The sequence below is a fragment of the Oncorhynchus kisutch genome, linkage group LG13 (genome assembly GCF_002021735.2).
Source record: "Oncorhynchus kisutch isolate 150728-3 linkage group LG13, Okis_V2, whole genome shotgun sequence".
Classification (NCBI taxonomy): Eukaryota; Metazoa; Chordata; class Actinopteri; order Salmoniformes; family Salmonidae; genus Oncorhynchus; species Oncorhynchus kisutch.
In genome coordinates this window covers 62025580-62043243 of record NC_034186.2, presented here as the reverse complement: position 1 = coordinate 62043243, position 17664 = coordinate 62025580, and the positions used below count along the sequence as shown (strand labels likewise).

The following is a 17664-nucleotide window of genomic DNA, read 5'->3' as shown; positions in this document are numbered from 1 at the left end:
AATCACATTGTATGATTTTTAAGTAATTAATTTGCATTTTATTGCATGATATTTGATCACCTACCAACCAGTAAGAATTCCGGCTCTCACAGACATGTTAGTTTTTCTTTAAGAAGCCCTCCTGTTCTCCACTCATTACCTGTATTAACTGCACCTGTTTGAACTCTTTACCTGTATAAAAGACACCTGTCCACACACTCAATCAAACAGACTCCAACCTCTCCACAATGGCCAAGACCAGCGAGCTGTGTAAGGTCATTAGGGTTAAATTGTAGACCTGCACAAGGCTGGGATGGGCTACAGGACAATAGGCAAGCAGCTTGGTGAAAACGCAACAACTGTTGGCGCAATTATTAGAAAATGGAAGAAGTTCAAGATGACGGTTAATCACCCTCGGTCTGGGGCTCCATGCAAGATCTCACCTCGTGTGGCATCAATGATCATGAGGAAGGTGAGGGATCAGCCCAGAACTACACGGCAGGACCTGGTCAATGACCTGAAGAGAGCTGGGACCACAGTCTCAAAGAAAACCATTAGTAACACACTACGTCGTCATGGATTCAAATCCTGCAGGGCACGCAAGGTCCCCCTGCTCAAGCCAGCACATGTCCAGGCCCGTCTGAAGTTGGCCAATGACCATCTGGATGATCCAGAGGAGGAACGGGAGAAGGTCATGTGGTCTGATGAGACAAAAATAGAGCTTTTTGGTCTAAACTCCACTCGCCTTGTTTGGAGGAAGAAGAAGGATGAGTACAACCCCAAGAACATCATCCCAACCGTGAAGCATGGAGGTGGAAACATAATTCTTTGGGGATGCTTTTCTGCAAAGGGGACAGGACGACTGCACCGTATTGAGGGGAGGATGGATGGGGCCATGTATCGCGAGATCTTGGCCAACAACCTCCTTCCCTCAGTAAGAGAATTGAAGATGGGTCGTGGCTGGGTCTTCCAGCATGACAACGACCCGAAACACACAGCCAGGGCAACTAAGGAGTGGCTCCGTAAGAAGCATCTCAAGGTCCTGGAGTGGCCTAGCCAGTCTCCAGACCTGAACCCAATAGAACATCTTTGGAGGGAGCTGAAAGTCCGTATTGCCCAGCGACAGCCCCGAAACCTGAAGGATCTGGAGAAGGTCTGTATGGAGGAGTGGGCCAAAATCCCTGCTGCAGTGTGTGCAAACCTGGTCATGAACTACAGGAAATGTATGATCTCTGTAATTGCAAACAAATATTAAGTTCTGCTTTTCTGATGTATCAAATACTTATGTCATACAATAAAATGCAAATTCATTACTTAAAAATCATATATAATTTTCTGGATTTTTGTTTTAGATTCCGTCTCTCACAGTTGAAGTGTACCTATGATAAAAATTACAGACCTCTACATGCTTTGTAAGTAGGAAAACCTGCAAAATCGGCAGTGTATCAAATACTTGTTCTCCCCACTGTATATGTTACAATGTTTTACAATCTACAATGTTGCATAGTGCCTTGAGAACAAGTGCTTTATGAATACAATGTATTATTGTTATGATCAGTGTTGCAATGATCTATAAACAAATAGAACACAGTGAGATTTGTATATCTTTTTTGTTCTCCTGCTCCAGCTCGCTTTAAATCCCGACTCATTTCACCCTGTGATGCTGCAACAGACTGTGAGGTAGCCAGTTTCTCCTTCAGTCAGGTGAGTTTGCTCTGGCAGAGTTATCAAGCTTTGAAGCTTTGTCTTTAGCCACAGTGACTACATCTATCTCTACCTAAAGAAGAACAGAATATGAATAAGTAATCACCACTGAGAAGCCTTTTTTTTGTGGAAGATGATACTCATGTCAAATTTTTCTCCCCCTGTTCCAGTTAATCCAAGTTACCATTATGTAGACCAGCGGCAGCTGTCCAGTCACCAGCAGGAGTTCAATTGACCTGGAATGCAAAGCAATGCAGTAACCTGTTTTGGACCAAAAAAACTACATTCTACTGCCTTTTAGTACATGTCTGTCAAAAATGATTGTCATAGTGCTGTATAATTTGTGACTGATGTCCACCTGAATATGATGGCTGTTTCCTCCTGGTCTGTTTGAATCTCTTTCTGTACATTTTCTTGCTACATTGTTTATAACACATTTACACACATATTTTTTGGGACTCAGTATTCTATCGTGCTTGTCAGTTATACAACAAGACTAGAGACTTTCTTCTCCATATCGTCATTTTTTCTTAAACTTTTATCGCATGTTTCTTTTTCTTTCTTTTGTCTGTATACTGTCATTCAGCTTTTAGCTGCAGAGTTGTTTACTCACTATATAACAAATTCCTGACTCTCCAATCAATCTACTACATCTAAATATATATATATATATAGTCACATACTGCACACATACTGTACACCAAATAGGTGCATTAAAATGTGCTGTTTTACAATGTTTACAATGTACAGTGGGGAGAACAAGTATTTGATATTTTGCAGGTTTTCCTACTTACAAAGCATGTAGAGGTCTGTCATTGTTATCTTAGGTACACTTCAACTGTGAGAGACGGAATCTTAAAAAATAATCCAGAAAATCACATTGTATGATTTTTAAGTAATTAATTTGCATTTTATTGCATGATATTTGATCACCTACCAACCAGTAAGAATTCCGGCTCTCACAGACATGTTAGTTTTTCTTTAAGAAGCCCTCCTGTTCTCCACTCATTACCTGTATTAACTGCACCTGTTTGAACTCTTTACCTGTATAAAAGACACCTGTCCACACACTCAATCAAACAGACTCCAACCTCTCCACAATGGCCAAGACCAGCGAGCTGTGTAAGGTCATCAGGGTTAAATTGTAGACCTGCACAAGGCTGGGATGGGCTACAGGACAATAGGCAAGCAGCTTGGTGAAAACGCAACAACTGTTGGCGCAATTATTAGAAAATGGAAGAAGTTCAAGATGACGGTTAATCACCCTCGGTCTGGGGCTCCATGCAAGATCTCACCTCGTGTGGCATCAATGATCATGAGGAAGGTGAGGGATCAGCCCAGAACTACACGGCAGGACCTGGTCAATGACCTGAAGAGAGCTGGGACCACAGTCTCAAAGAAAACCATTAGTAACACACTACGTCGTCATGGATTCAAATCCTGCAGGGCACGCAAGGTCCCCCTGCTCAAGCCAGCACATGTCCAGGCCCGTCTGAAGTTGGCCAATGACCATCTGGATGATCCAGAGGAGGAACGGGAGAAGGTCATGTGGTCTGATGAGACAAAAATAGAGCTTTTTGGTCTAAACTCCACTCGCCTTGTTTGGAGGAAGAAGAAGGATGAGTACAACCCCAAGAACATCATCCCAACCGTGAAGCATGGAGGTGGAAACATAATTCTTTGGGGATGCTTTTCTGCAAAGGGGACAGGACGACTGCACCGTATTGAGGGGAGGATGGATGGGGCCATGTATCGCGAGATCTTGGCCAACAACCTCCTTCCCTCAGTAAGAGAATTGAAGATGGGTCGTGGCTGGGTCTTCCAGCATGACAACGACCCGAAACACACAGCCAGGGCAACTAAGGAGTGGCTCCGTAAGAAGCATCTCAAGGTCCTGGAGTGGCCTAGCCAGTCTCCAGACCTGAACCCAATAGAACATCTTTGGAGGGAGCTGAAAGTCCGTATTGCCCAGCGACAGCCCCGAAACCTGAAGGATCTGGAGAAGGTCTGTATGGAGGAGTGGGCCAAAATCCCTGCTGCAGTGTGTGCAAACCTGGTCATGAACTACAGGAAATGTATGATCTCTGTAATTGCAAACAAATATTAAGTTCTGCTTTTCTGATGTATCAAATACTTATGTCATACAATAAAATGCAAATTCATTACTTAAAAATCATATATAATTTTCTGGATTTTTGTTTTAGATTCCGTCTCTCACAGTTGAAGTGTACCTATGATAAAAATTACAGACCTCTACATGCTTTGTAAGTAGGAAAACCTGCAAAATCGGCAGTGTATCAAATACTTGTTCTCCCCACTGTATATGTTACAATGTTTTACAATCTACAATGTTGCATAGTGCCTTGAGAACAAGTGCTTTATGAATACAATGTATTATTGTTATGATCAGTGTTGCAATGATCTATAAACAAATAGAACACAGTGAGATTTGTATATCTTTTTTGTTCTCCTGCTCCAGCTCGCTTTAAATCCCGACTCATTTCACCCTGTGATGCTGCAACAGACTGTGAGGTAGCCAGTTTCTCCTTCAGTCAGGTGAGTTTGCTCTGGCAGAGTTATCAAGCTTTGAAGCTTTGTCTTTAGCCACAGTGACTACATCTATCTCTACCTAAAGAAGAACAGAATATGAATAAGTAATCACCACTGAGAAGCCTTTTTTTTGTGGAAGATGATACTCATGTCAAATTTTTCTCCCCCTGTTCCAGTTAATCCAAGTTACCATTATGTAGACCAGCGGCAGCTGTCCAGTCACCAGCAGGAGTTCAATTGACCTGGAATGCAAAGCAATGCAGTAACCTGTTTTGGACCAAAAAAACTACATTCTACTGCCTTTTAGTACATGTCTGTCAAAAATGATTGTCATAGTGCTGTATAATTTGTGACTGATGTCCACCTGAATATGATGGCTGTTTCCTCCTGGTCTGTTTGAATCTCTTTCTGTACATTTTCTTGCTACATTGTTTATAACACATTTACACACATATTTTTTGGGACTCAGTATTCTATCGTGCTTGTCAGTTATACAACAAGACTAGAGACTTTCTTCTCCATATCGTCATTTTTTCTTAAACTTTTATCGCATGTTTCTTTTTCTTTCTTTTGTCTGTATACTGTCATTCAGGTTTTAGCTGCAGAGTTGTTTACTCACTATATAACAAATTCCTGACTCTCCAATCAATCTACTACATCTAAATATATATATATATATAGTCACATACTGCACACATACTGTACACCAAATAGGTGCATTAAAATGTGCTGTTTTACAATGTTTACAATGTACAGTGGGGAGAACAAGTATTTGATATTTTGCAGGTTTTCCTACTTACAAAGCATGTAGAGGTCTGTCATTGTTATCTTAGGTACACTTCAACTGTGAGAGACGGAATCTAAAAAAATAATCCAGAAAATCACATTGTATGATTTTTAAGTAATTAATTTGCATTTTATTGCATGATATTTGATCACCTACCAACCAGTAAGAATTCCGGCTCTCACAGACATGTTAGTTTTTCTTTAAGAAGCCCTCCTGTTCTCCACTCATTACCTGTATTAACTGCACCTGTTTGAACTCTTTACCTGTATAAAAGACACCTGTCCACACACTCAATCAAACAGACTCCAACCTCTCCACAATGGCCAAGACCAGCGAGCTGTGTAAGGTCATCAGGGTTAAATTGTAGACCTGCACAAGGCTGGGATGGGCTACAGGACAATAGGCAAGCAGCTTGGTGAAAACGCAACAACTGTTGGCGCAATTATTAGAAAATGGAAGAAGTTCAAGATGACGGTTAATCACCCTCGGTCTGGGGCTCCATGCAAGATCTCACCTCGTGTGGCATCAATGATCATGAGGAAGGTGAGGGATCAGCCCAGAACTACACGGCAGGACCTGGTCAATGACCTGAAGAGAGCTGGGACCACAGTCTCAAAGAAAACCATTAGTAACACACTACGTCGTCATGGATTCAAATCCTGTAGGGCACGCAAGGTCCCCCTGCTCAAGCCAGCACATGTCCAGGCCCGTCTGAAGTTGGCCAATGACCATCTGGATGATCCAGAGGAGGAACGGGAGAAGGTCATGTGGTCTGATGAGACAAAAATAGAGCTTTTTGGTCTAAACTCCACTCGCCTTGTTTGGAGGAAGAAGAAGGATGAGTACAACCCCAAGAACATCATCCCAACCGTGAAGCATGGAGGTGGAAACATAATTCTTTGGGGATGCTTCTCTGCAAAGGGGACAGGACGACTGCACCGTATTGAGGGGAGGATGGATGGGGCCATGTATCGCGAGATCTTGGCCAACAACCTCCTTCCCTCAGTAAGAGAATTGAAGATGGGTCGTGGCTGGGTCTTCCAGCATGACAACGACCCGAAACACACAGCCAGGGCAACTAAGGAGTGGCTCCGTAAGAAGCATCTCAAGGTCCTGGAGTGGCCTAGCCAGTCTCCAGACCTGAACCCAATAGAACATCTTTGGAGGGAGCTGAAAGTCCGTATTGCCCAGCGACAGCCCCGAAACCTGAAGGATCTGGAGAAGGTCTGTATGGAGGAGTGGGCCAAAATCCCTGCTGCAGTGTGTGCAAACCTGGTCATGAACTACAGGAAATGTATGATCTCTGTAATTGCAAACAAATATTAAGTTCTGCTTTTCTGATGTATCAAATACTTATGTCATACAATAAAATGCAAATTCATTACTTAAAAATCATATATAATTTTCTGGATTTTTGTTTTAGATTCCGTCTCTCACAGTTGAAGTGTACCTATGATAAAAATTACAGACCTCTACATGCTTTGTAAGTAGGAAAACCTGCAAAATCGGCAGTGTATCAAATACTTGTTCTCCCCACTGTATATGTTGCAATGTTTTACAATCTACAATGTTGCATAGTGCCTTGAGAACAAGTGCATTATGAATACAATGTATTATTGTTATGATCAGTGTTGCAATGATCTATAAACAAATAGAACACAGTGAGATTTGTATATCTTTTTTGTTCTCCTGCTCCAGCTCGCTTTAAATCCCGACTCATTTCACCCTGTGATGCTGCAACAGACTGTGAGGTAGCCAGTTTCTCCTTCAGTCAGGTGAGTTTGCTCTGGCAGAGTTATCAAGCTTTGAAGCTTTGTCTTTAGCCACAGTGACTACATCTATCTCTACCTAAAGAAGAACAGAATATGAATAAGTAATCACCACTGAGAAGCCTTTTTTTTGTGGAAGATGATACTCATGTCAAATTTTTCTCCCCCTGTTCCAGTTAATCCAAGTTACCATTATGTAGACCAGCGGCAGCTGTCCAGTCACCAGCAGGAGTTCAATTGACCTGGAATGCAAAGCAATGCAGTAACCTGTTTTGGACCAAAAAAACTACATTCTACTGCCTTTTAGTACATGTCTGTCAAAAATGATTGTCATAGTGCTGTATAATTTGTGACTGATGTCCACCTGAATATGATGGCTGTTTCCTCCTGGTCTGTTTGAATCTCTTTCTGTACATTTTCTTGCTACATTGTTTATAACACATTTACACACATATTTTTTGGGACTCAGTATTCTATCGTGCTTGTCAGTTATACAACAAGACTAGAGACTTTCTTCTCCATATCGTCATTTTTTCTTAAACTTTTATCGCATGTTTCTTTTTCTTTCTTTTGTCTGTATACTGTCATTCAGCTTTTAGCTGCAGAGTTGTACAAGACAGCCTAACTAATAAAATATATGCCCTGGCGGATATTCATACTTGTGTGTGTGTGTGTGTGTGTGTGTGTGTGTGTGTGTGTGTGTGTGTGTAAAATTCTGAATTATAAGATGATTTTGCCAGCCTATTCTCTCATCTTTTCAGTAAACAGTAGCTACTATCCTCCATCATACTACTTCACCAGTATAATGTATCCAGTTGATTTCCTGTTGATAGAGTAGCATGTTATTTATCATTCAGACCACCTCCCTCAATAGACTTCACAATATCCCCTTTTCTTAAGTAATGATGTTTATTATGTTCATGAATAGCCATTAATTCACTCAAAGACCCATATATTTAAATGTAAACGAGAAGCTAGATAGTGATTAGTTCTATTGGAATCTGCGTTGTGTTCTTGAGGATTCGAGTGGTGTCATCTGTTAAAAGCAGACTGGCTGATAGCCAATGGACTTTCCATTTCAAGGGAGGGATTTGAAAGAAAGTCACAGGCACAGGACTCACCTCCCGAATAACAGTGAGAGTAGTGATAATGTGGCAACAATATTGAAAGTTCAACTTTTGGACCAAATTCATTGCATTATCCTCCCTCTGGAAGTGCATCCCTGTGTTTCAACTTTCTTTCAAACTCCTCACCCACCAACATCTCTCATGGCCTACACGATCATGACATAAGACTTCTGATAACAACGCAACACATTTGGGGTGATAATGGGCCACAACATTGTGAAGTGCTATAACCAATGGTAGATAAGTACAGTAAGCTCCAAAAGTATTGGGACAGTGACACATGTTTTGTTGTGCAGACTGTCAGCTTGTATTTGAGGGTATTTCGATCCATATCGGGTGAACCGTTTAGAAACAACGACACTTTTTGTACATAGTCCCCCCATTTTATTGTAGCAAAAGTATTGGGACAAATTCACTTTGGTCCCATATTCATAGCACACAACGTCTACATGAAGCTTGTGACTCTACACATTTGTTGGATGCATTTTCTGTTTGTTTTGGTTGTGTTTCAGATTATTTTGTGTCCAATAGAAATGAATTGTAAATAATGTATTGTGTCATTTTTTTGTAACTTTTATTGTAAATAAGCAGTGGTGGAAAAAGTAACCAATTGTCATACTTGAGTGAAAGTAAAGATACCTTAATAGAAATTACTTGAGTAAAAGTGAAAATCACCCAGAAAAATACTACTTGAATAAAAGTCTAAAAGTATTTGGTTTTAAATATACTTAAGTATCAAAAGTAAAAGTACAAGTATGAATAATTTCAAATTCCTTATATTAAGCAAAGCAGCACATTTTCTAGTTATTTACAGATAGCCAGGGGCACACTCCAACACTCAGACATCATTTACAAACGAAGCATGTGTTTAGTGAGTCCGCCAGATCAGAGGCAGTAGTGATGACCAGGGATAGTCTCTTGATAAGTGTGGGAATTGGACCATATTCCTGTCCTGCTAAGCATTCAACATGTAACGAACACTTTTGGGTGTCAGGGAAAATGTATTGGAGTAAAAAGTACATCATTTTCTTTAGGAATGTAGTGAAGTAAAAGTAAAAGTTGTCAAAAATATAAATAGTAAAGTACAGATACCCCAAAAAACTACTTAAGTAGTACTTTGAAGTATTTTTACTTAAGTACTTTACACTACTGTAAATAAGAGTAGAATATGTTTCTAAACACGTCTACATTAATGTGGCTGGTACCATGATTACGGATAATTCTGAATGAATTGTGAATAATGATGAGTGAGAAAGTTACAGATGCACAAATATCATACCCCCCACCCTGATAACGACTTCCTCTTCCTCATCACTGCTGTCATCAATTATGATAATTTGTCTTAAGACCTGAGGAATACAAATTAGACAAAAAAATCACATGACAGTCATAATCCCTGGTGGACAGACTACGTAAACATAAAATCTGACCAAATTACATAACATTTTGGTTCTGGGTTAACTGAGATTATGACAGTCCACAAAACCACTTTGATCAGTTCTGTATTGTTTACACCTAAGTATATCCATGATATAATTGTCAACATAGAGTACATCAAAATAACAGTCCCCAGGACGGTTCAACCTAAGCCCAGGTTTATAACGTGGAGGGATCATATTATCGATGGACACGGTCGCTGCATTCAAAACCAAATGTAGGCTATTGGGCTCCTGAGTGGCGCAGCGGTCTAAGGCATTGCATCTCAATGCAAGAGATGTCACTACAGTCCCTGGTTCAAATCTAGGCTGTATCACATCCGGCCGTGATTGGGAGTCCCATAGGGTGGCGTACAATTGGCCCAGCGCCGCCGGGGTAGGCCGTCATTGTAGATAAGAATTTGTTCTTAACTGACTTGCCTGGTTAAATTAAATACTAAAGATCTCAACAGCTCTTTCTGAAGTTGGATATCTCAATGAAGGTAGTGTTGTCATCAATCTGTCATTGGAGTGACTTCTACCATTGTTGCCAATGATTAGGTAACTGATGGATTCCATGATGATGGTTTTGTGACATCATAACACATGCTGTTACAGGCATATGATTACATTCCATTTGAAAAGGATCTCTATGGTTACAGGGCTCTGTTTGGCTGATACATTTCCCACTGTTGCTATGTCGCCTGTACCTGCACCAGATGAAAAAGAGCACTGAAGCGAATGCACTCGGTTACTACCAAAATCTACGTATGAGTTTGTCCACTGAGCAGTGCCACGAGTCACATTTCTCCTGCACCTGACATTGACCGCATGAAAAATAGGAAGAGTCTGACAGGCCATGTGTGCCTTGTTGAACTTTTTTTAAAGCACCGATCCAGCCTGTAGGTCTACTGAGAACCACTCAGGCTCAGAAGACACCGACAAAGCCCAGCATTCACTGATCACCCACAGACAGCTAAACAGTACCGTTCTAAAATCACAAGCTTTTTATATTTTGTTTACAATTGTACCACCTGCAGGCCAATTAGAGAACATCTCTCAAGTGTCATTCAATTGAAACAATCAAATTGAACCAAATCAAATTTTATTTGCCACATGCGCCGAATACAACCAGTTTAGACCTTACAGTGAAATGCTTACTTACGAGCCCCTAACTGACAGTGCAGTTTAAAAAAATATGGATAAGAATAAGAGATAAAGGTAACAGGTAATTAGAGGAGCAGTAAAAAATAATAATATATACAGGGGGGTGCCGGTACAGAGTCAATGTGCAGGGGCACCAGTTAGTTGAGGTAGTATGTACATGTAGGTAGTGTTGATTAAAGTGACAATGCATAGATGACAACAGAGAGTGCCAGTGGTGTGAAGAGGGGAGGGGCAATGTGAATAGTCTGGGTAGCCATTTGACTAGATGTTCAGGAGTCTTATGGCTTGGGGTAGAAGCTGTTTAGAAGCCACTTGGACTTAGACCTGGTGCTCCGATACCGCTTGTTGTGTGGTAGAAGAGAGAAAAGTCTAAGGAGGCTGGAGTCTTCGCCAATTTTCAGGGCCATCCTCTGACACCGCCTGGCATAGAGGTCCTGGATGGCAGGAAGCTTGGCTCCAGTGATGTACTAGGCCGTTCGCACTACCCCTGTAGTGCCTTGCAGTCGGAGGCCGAGCAGTTGCCATACCAGGCAGTGATGCAACCAGTGATGCATACTCTCAATGGTGCAGCTATAGAACCTTTTGAGGATCTGAGGACCCATGCCAAATATTTTCAGTCTCCTGAGGGGGAATAGTTTTTGTTGTGTCTGCTTCACGACTGTCATGGTGTGCTTGGACCATGTTAGTTTGTTGGTGATGTGGACACCAAGGAACTTGAAGCTCTCAACCTGCTCCATTACAGCCCCTTCGATGAGAATGGGGGCGTGCTCGGTCCTCCTTTTCCTGTAGTCCACAATCATCTCCTTTGTCTTGATCACGTTGAGGGAGAGGTTGTTGTCCTTGCACCACACGGTCAGGTCTCTGACCTCCCTATAGGCTGTCTCGTTGTTGTCGGTGATCAGGCCACCACTGTTGTGTCATCGGCAAATTTAATGACGGTGTCAGAGTCACGCCTGGCCGTGCAGTCATGAGTGAACAGGGAGTACAGGAGGGGGCTGAGCACGCACCCCCGAGGGGCCTCTGTGTTGAGGATCAGCGTGGCGGATGTGTTGTTACCTACCCTTTTATTTATTTATTTTTTATTTATTTTACCTTTATTTAACCAGGTAGGCAAGTTGAGAACAAGTTCTCATTTACAATTGCGACCTGGCCAAGATAAAGCAAAGCAGTTCGACAGATAAAACGACACAGAGTTACACATGGAGTAAAAACAAACATACAGTCAATAATGCAGTATAAACAAGTCTATATACAATGTGAGCAAATGAGGTGAGAAGGGAGGTAAAGGCAAAAAAAGGCCATGATGGCAAAGTAAATACAATATAGCAAGTAAAATACTGGAATGGTAGTTTTGCAATGGAAGAATGTGCAAAGTAGAAATAAAAAAATAATGGGGTGCAAAGGAGCAAAATAAATAAATAAATAAAAATTAAATACAGTTGGGAAAGAGGTAGTTGTTTGGGCTAAATTATAGGTGGGCTATGTACAGGTGCAGTAATCTGTGAGCTGCTCTGACAGTTGGTGCTTAAAGCTAGTGAGGGAGATAAGTGTTTCCAGTTTCAGAGATTTTTGTAGTTCGTTCCAGTCATTGGCAGCAGAGAACTGGAAGGAGAGGCGGCCAAAGAAAGAATTGGTCTTGGGGGTGACTAGAGAGATATACCTGCTGGAGCGTGTGCTACAGGTGGGAGATGCTATGGTGACCAGCGAGCTGAGATAAGGGGGGACTTTACCTAGCAGGGTCTTGTAGATGACATGGAGCCAGTGGGTTTGGCGACGAGTATGAAGCGAGGGCCAGCCAACGAGAGCGTACAGGTCGCAATGGTGGGTAGTATATGGGGCTTTGGTGATAAAACGGATTGCACTGTGATAGACTGCATCCAATTTGTTGAGTAGGGTATTGGAGGCTATTTTGTAAATGACATCGCCAAAGTCGAGGATTGGTAGGATGGTCAGTTTTACAAGGGTATGTTTGGCAGCATGAGTGAAGGATGCTTTGTTGCGAAATAGGAAGCCAATTCTAGATTTAACTTTGGATTGGAGATGTTTGATATGGGTCTGGAAGGAGAGTTTACAGTCTAACCAGACACCTAAGTATTTGTAGTTGTCCACGTATTCTAAGTCAGAGCCGTCCAGAGTAGTGATGTTGGACAGGCGGGTAGGTGCAGGTAGCGATCGGTTGAAGAGCATGCATTTAGTTTTACTTGTATTTAAGAGCAATTGGAGGCCACGGAAGGAGAGTTGTATGGCATTGAAGCTTGCCTGGAGGGTTGTTAACACAGTGTCCAAAGAAGGGCCGGAAGTATACAGAATGGTGTCGTCTGCGTAGAGGTGGATCAGGGACTCACCAGCAGCAAGAGCGACCTCATTGATGTATACAGAGAAGAGAGTCGGTCCAAGAATTGAACCCTGTGGCACCCCCATAGAGACTGCCAGAGGTCCGGACAGCAGACCCTCCGACTTGACACACTGAACTCTATCAGAGAAGTAGTTGGTGAACCAGGCGAGGCAATCATTTGAGAAACCAAGGCTGTTGAGTCTGCCGATGAGGATATGGTGATTGACAGAGTCGAAAGCCTTGGCCAGATCAATGAATACGGCTGCACAGTAATGTTTCTTATCGATGGCGGTTAAGATATCGTTTAGGACCTTGAGCGTGGCTGAGGTGCACCCATGACCAGCTCTGAAACCAGATTGCATAGCAGAGAAGGTATGGTGAGATTCGAAATGGTCGGTAATCTGTTTGTTGACTTGGCTTTCGAAGACCTTAGAAAGGCACGGTAGGATAGATATAGGTCTGTAGCAGTTTGGGTCAAGAGTGTCCCCCCCTTTGAAGAGGGGGATGACCGCAGCTGCTTTCCAATCTTTGGGAATCTCAGACGACACGAAAGAGAGGTTGAACAGGCTAGTAATAGGGGTGGCAACAATTTCGGCAGATAATTTTAGAAAGAAAGGGTCCAGATTGTCTAGCCCGGCTGATTTGTAGGGGTCCAGATTTTGCAGCTCTTTCAGAACATCAGCTGAATGGATTTGGGAGAAGGAGAAATGGGGAAGGCTTGGGCGAGTTGCTGTTGGGGGTGCAGTGCTGTTGTCCGGGGTAGGAGTAGCCAGGTGGAAAGCATGGCCAGCCGTAGAAAAATGCTTATTGAAATTCTCAATTATGGTGGATTTATCAGTGGTGACAGTGTTTCCTATCTTCAGTGCAGTGGGCAGCTGGGAGGAGGTGTTCTTATTCTCCATGGACTTTACAGTGTCCCAGAACTTTTTTGAGTTAGTGTTGCAGGAAGCAAATTTCTGCTTGAAAAAGCTAGCCTTGGCTTTTCTAACTGCCTGTGTATAATGATTTCTAGCTTCCCTGAACAGCTGCATATCACGGGGGCTGTTCGATGCTAATGCAGAACGCCATAGGATGTTTTTGTGTTGGTTAAGGGCAGTCAGGTCTGGGGAGAACCAAGGGCTATATCTGTTCCTGGTTCTAAATTTCTTGAATGGGGCATGTTTATTTAAGATGGTTAGGAAGGCATTTAAAAAAAATATCCAGGCATCCTCTACTGACGGGATGAGATCAATATCCTTCCAGGATACCCCGGCCAGGTCGATTAGAAAGGCCTGCTCGCAGAAGTGTTTCAGGGAGCGTTTTACAGTGATGAGTGGAGGTCGTTTGACCGCTGACCCATTACGGATGCAGGCAATGAGGCAGTGATCGCTGAGATCTTGGTTGAAGACAGCAGAGGTGTATTTAGAGGGGAAGTTGGTTAGGATGATATCTATGAGGGTGCCCGTGTTTAAGGTTTTGGGGAGGTACCTGGTAGGTTCATTGATTATTTGTGTGAGATTGAGGGCATCAAGTTTAGATTGTAGGATGGCTGGGGTGTTAAGCATGTTCCAGTTTAGGTCGCCTAGCAGCACGAACTCTGAAGATAGATGGGGGGCAATCAGTTCACATATGGTGTCCAGAGCACAGCTGGGGGCAGAGGGTGGTCTATAGCAGGCGGCAACGGTGAGAGACTTGTTTTTAGAGAGGTGGATTTTTAAAAGTAGAAGTTCAAATTGTTTGGGTACAGACCTGGATAGTAGGACAGAACTCTGCAGGCTATCTTTGCAGTAGATTGCAACACCGCCCCCTTTGGCAGTTCTATCTTGTCTGAAAATGTTGTAGTTTGGAATTAAAACTTCAGAATTTTTGGTGGTCTTCCTAAGCCAGGATTCAGACACAGCTAGAACATCCGGGTTGGCAGAGTGTGCTAAAGCAGTGAATAGAACAAACTTAGGGAGGAGGCTTCTAATGTTAACATGCATGAAACCAAGGCTATTACGGTTACAGAAGTCGTCAAAAGAGAGCGCCTGGGGAATAGGAGTGGAGCTAGGCACTGCAGGGCCTGGATTCACCTCTACATCGCCAGAGGAACATAGGAGGAGTAGAATAAGGGTACGGCTAAAAGCTATGAGAATTGGTCGTCTAGAACGTCTGGAACATAGAGTAAAAGGAGGTTTCTGGGGGCGATAAAATAGCATCAAGGTATAATGTACAGACAAATGTATGGTAGGATGTGAATACAGTGGAGGTAAACCTAGGTATTGAGTGATGAAGAGAGAGATATTGTCTCTAGAAACATCGTTGAAACCAGGAGATGTCATTGCATGTGTGGGTGGTGGAACTAATAGGTTGGATAAGGTATAGTGAGCAGGACTAGAGGCTCTACAGTGAAATAAGCCAATAAACACTAACCAGAACAGAAATGGACAAGACATATTGACATTAAGGATAGGCATGCTTAGTCGAGTGATCAAAAGGGTCCGGTGAGTGGAGAGGTTGGTTGGTGATTTAGACAGCTAGCCAGGGCATCGGTAGCAAGCTAGTATAGGATGGAGGTCTGTTAGCCACCCCTTACGTTCCGTCAGTAGATTAGTGGGGTTCCGTGTGGTAGAGGGGATTAATCCAAATCACACAACAACAACAAAAATAAAAACAATAGATATAGTTATAGAGGCCCAAGAAGAAAAGATAATAATAATAATTTAAAAAAATAATTAAAAAATAATAATAATAAAAAAATTGTCCGATTGTCTATTCAGATAGCAGCCGGTAAGACAGCTAACGGTTAGCAGGCCGCAGATGGGCGTTCAGGTAACGTCGCGACGGAGGAGCCGGCCGAATAACTCCTTCGGGTAGATAACGTCGGCAGTCCAGTTGTGAAGGCCCGGTGGGGCTCCGCGAAGGCAGTAAAACGGGTCCGGATAGGTGACTGCAGCCCAGGTGTGATTGATGGAACTCAGGAGTGATTGTCGGAGCTTGCTAGCTCCGGAATAATTGATGTTTGCTCCGGAATCGACGAAGGCCGATGGTCACACGGATAGCAGCTAGCTAGCTGTGAGATCCGGGTATGAATGTCCAGGGACATGGAGAGAAAAATTGGTCCGGTATGTTCCGTTCCGAGCCGCGCTGCGCCGTACAGAACTGGAGATAGATTTTCGAGCTAAAGGATAGCTGATGACCACAAACCGTGGTTAGCTGAATATTAACGATTTGCCAGTAAAGGAGCTAACTAGCTTCTGAACTAGCTTCTGGATTAGCTTCTGGCTAGTTTCAGGCTAGCTTCTTGGAGTTTCTGGCTAGCTTCTTGGAGGATTACAGATCTGAGGTAAATAATACTTTTTTATAAATATACATTGGTGAGGCGGGTTGCAGGAGAGTGTTTTGAAGATGAGTTGATGGAAAATAAAAATAAAATGTATGTGAAAAAGTTGTAAATATATATATATACAGGACACGACAAGACGAGGACAAAAGACGTCTGAACTGCTATGCCACCTTGGAGGAGAGCCACCTGGGGACGGCCCGTCAGGAAGTCCAGGATCCAGTTGCAGAGGGAGGCGTTTAGTCCCAGGGTCCTTAGCTTATTGATGAGCTTTGAGGGCACTATGTTGTTGAAAGCTGAGCTGTAGTCAATGAACAGCATTCTCACATAGGTGTTCCTTTTGTCCAGGTGGGAAAGGGCAGTGTGGAGTGCAATAGTGACTGCATCATCTGTGGATCTGTTGGGGCGGTATGCAAATTGGAGTGGGTCTAGGGTTTCTGGGATGACGGCGTTGATGTGAGCCATGACTAGCCTTTCAAAGCACTTCATGGCTACAGACAGGAGTGTGGATCGAAGTTGTTTTATTTGGAGATTACCAACATTGCCTATAGAAATGTATCCGTCTCATATTAGTTGAGAGAGACACATTTCTCTTGCAAAATGCACTAACACAATCAAAACTAAAAAGCCTACCTGTCACAAAATGTAATAACTCTGAAAACAGGGTCATTTGTCGTCTGGAAAGATTATCAACTATCACCCTCAGAATTGAGAAAACATGTCACAAGCATAGTCACGGGAAGTAGGGGTGCTGCTGTTGCACCCCCTGAAAAAGTAGAATTTAATAATAATTTATATTCACAAAAGTAGTGCACTGGGCCTTTGCTAGTCCTGTATTAGCAGACCAATATAGCCTTCTGTAATGCGGGCAAAAATGTTTTTCCAGACCCTAATCTCTGAACTGATCAATTAGCTCAGTTGGTCAGGTGTGGTGCCTAGTTGGAGCAAAATCCTGCAGTACTCCAGGAACAGGGTTGCCTACCCGTCATAGAGGTTAAGGTGGCTAGAGGTTTCTTCAGCTTCCAGAGACCCAGGTGGTGGTCTCAAAAAAGGCCTCAGAATCTGTTAGCGATTCTAGGTTGAAGTAACCACAATCATGCCATAGGTTCTCACGTTCCTCCTGCTGCTGCTCCTCTACTTTAACATCATAGTGCCCATTGGGTATGATGTGTATTACTAGGTGTTACTGCACTGTTGGAGCAAGAAATACAAGCATTTCTCTGCACCTGCGATAACATCTGCAAACCTGTGTACGCGACCAATAAACTTGATTTGAGTAGTCATCAAGCAGCCATCTTGGAGGATGAAGTAGAATTCCTGAGTTATCTAAGCTGTATCATGCATAGACTACTCATTATAGGATATCTATGGTTACAGGGCTTTGAACGGATGATTCAATTCCACTACGTCAACTGCACCAGATGAAAAAGAGCATGAACTTCCACTTAGTGACTCCCAAATAAAGTAGGTCAAATAGAGAACATCTCACTTGCCCTTCAATTGAACCAATCATAGAAGACAGTTCACACA

The 17664-nt window shown here is 42.7% G+C and overlaps 2 long non-coding RNA genes across 2 annotated transcripts; both read left to right on the top strand.

Annotated features, from left to right (window-relative positions):
* Positions 1-1373: 1373 nt before the first annotated feature.
* Positions 1374-2288, top strand: LOC116353114 (uncharacterized). Its single transcript, XR_004202490.1, has 2 exons — positions 1374-1683; positions 1854-2288. It is a non-coding gene; the product is annotated as an uncharacterized LOC116353114 (long non-coding RNA).
* A 4217-nt stretch (positions 2289-6505) lies between these two features.
* On the top strand, positions 6506-7445 carry LOC116353113 (uncharacterized). The gene is made up of 2 exons (XR_004202489.1): positions 6506-6795; positions 6966-7445. It is a non-coding gene; the product is annotated as an uncharacterized LOC116353113 (long non-coding RNA).
* The last annotated feature ends 10219 nt before the right edge of the window (positions 7446-17664 follow it).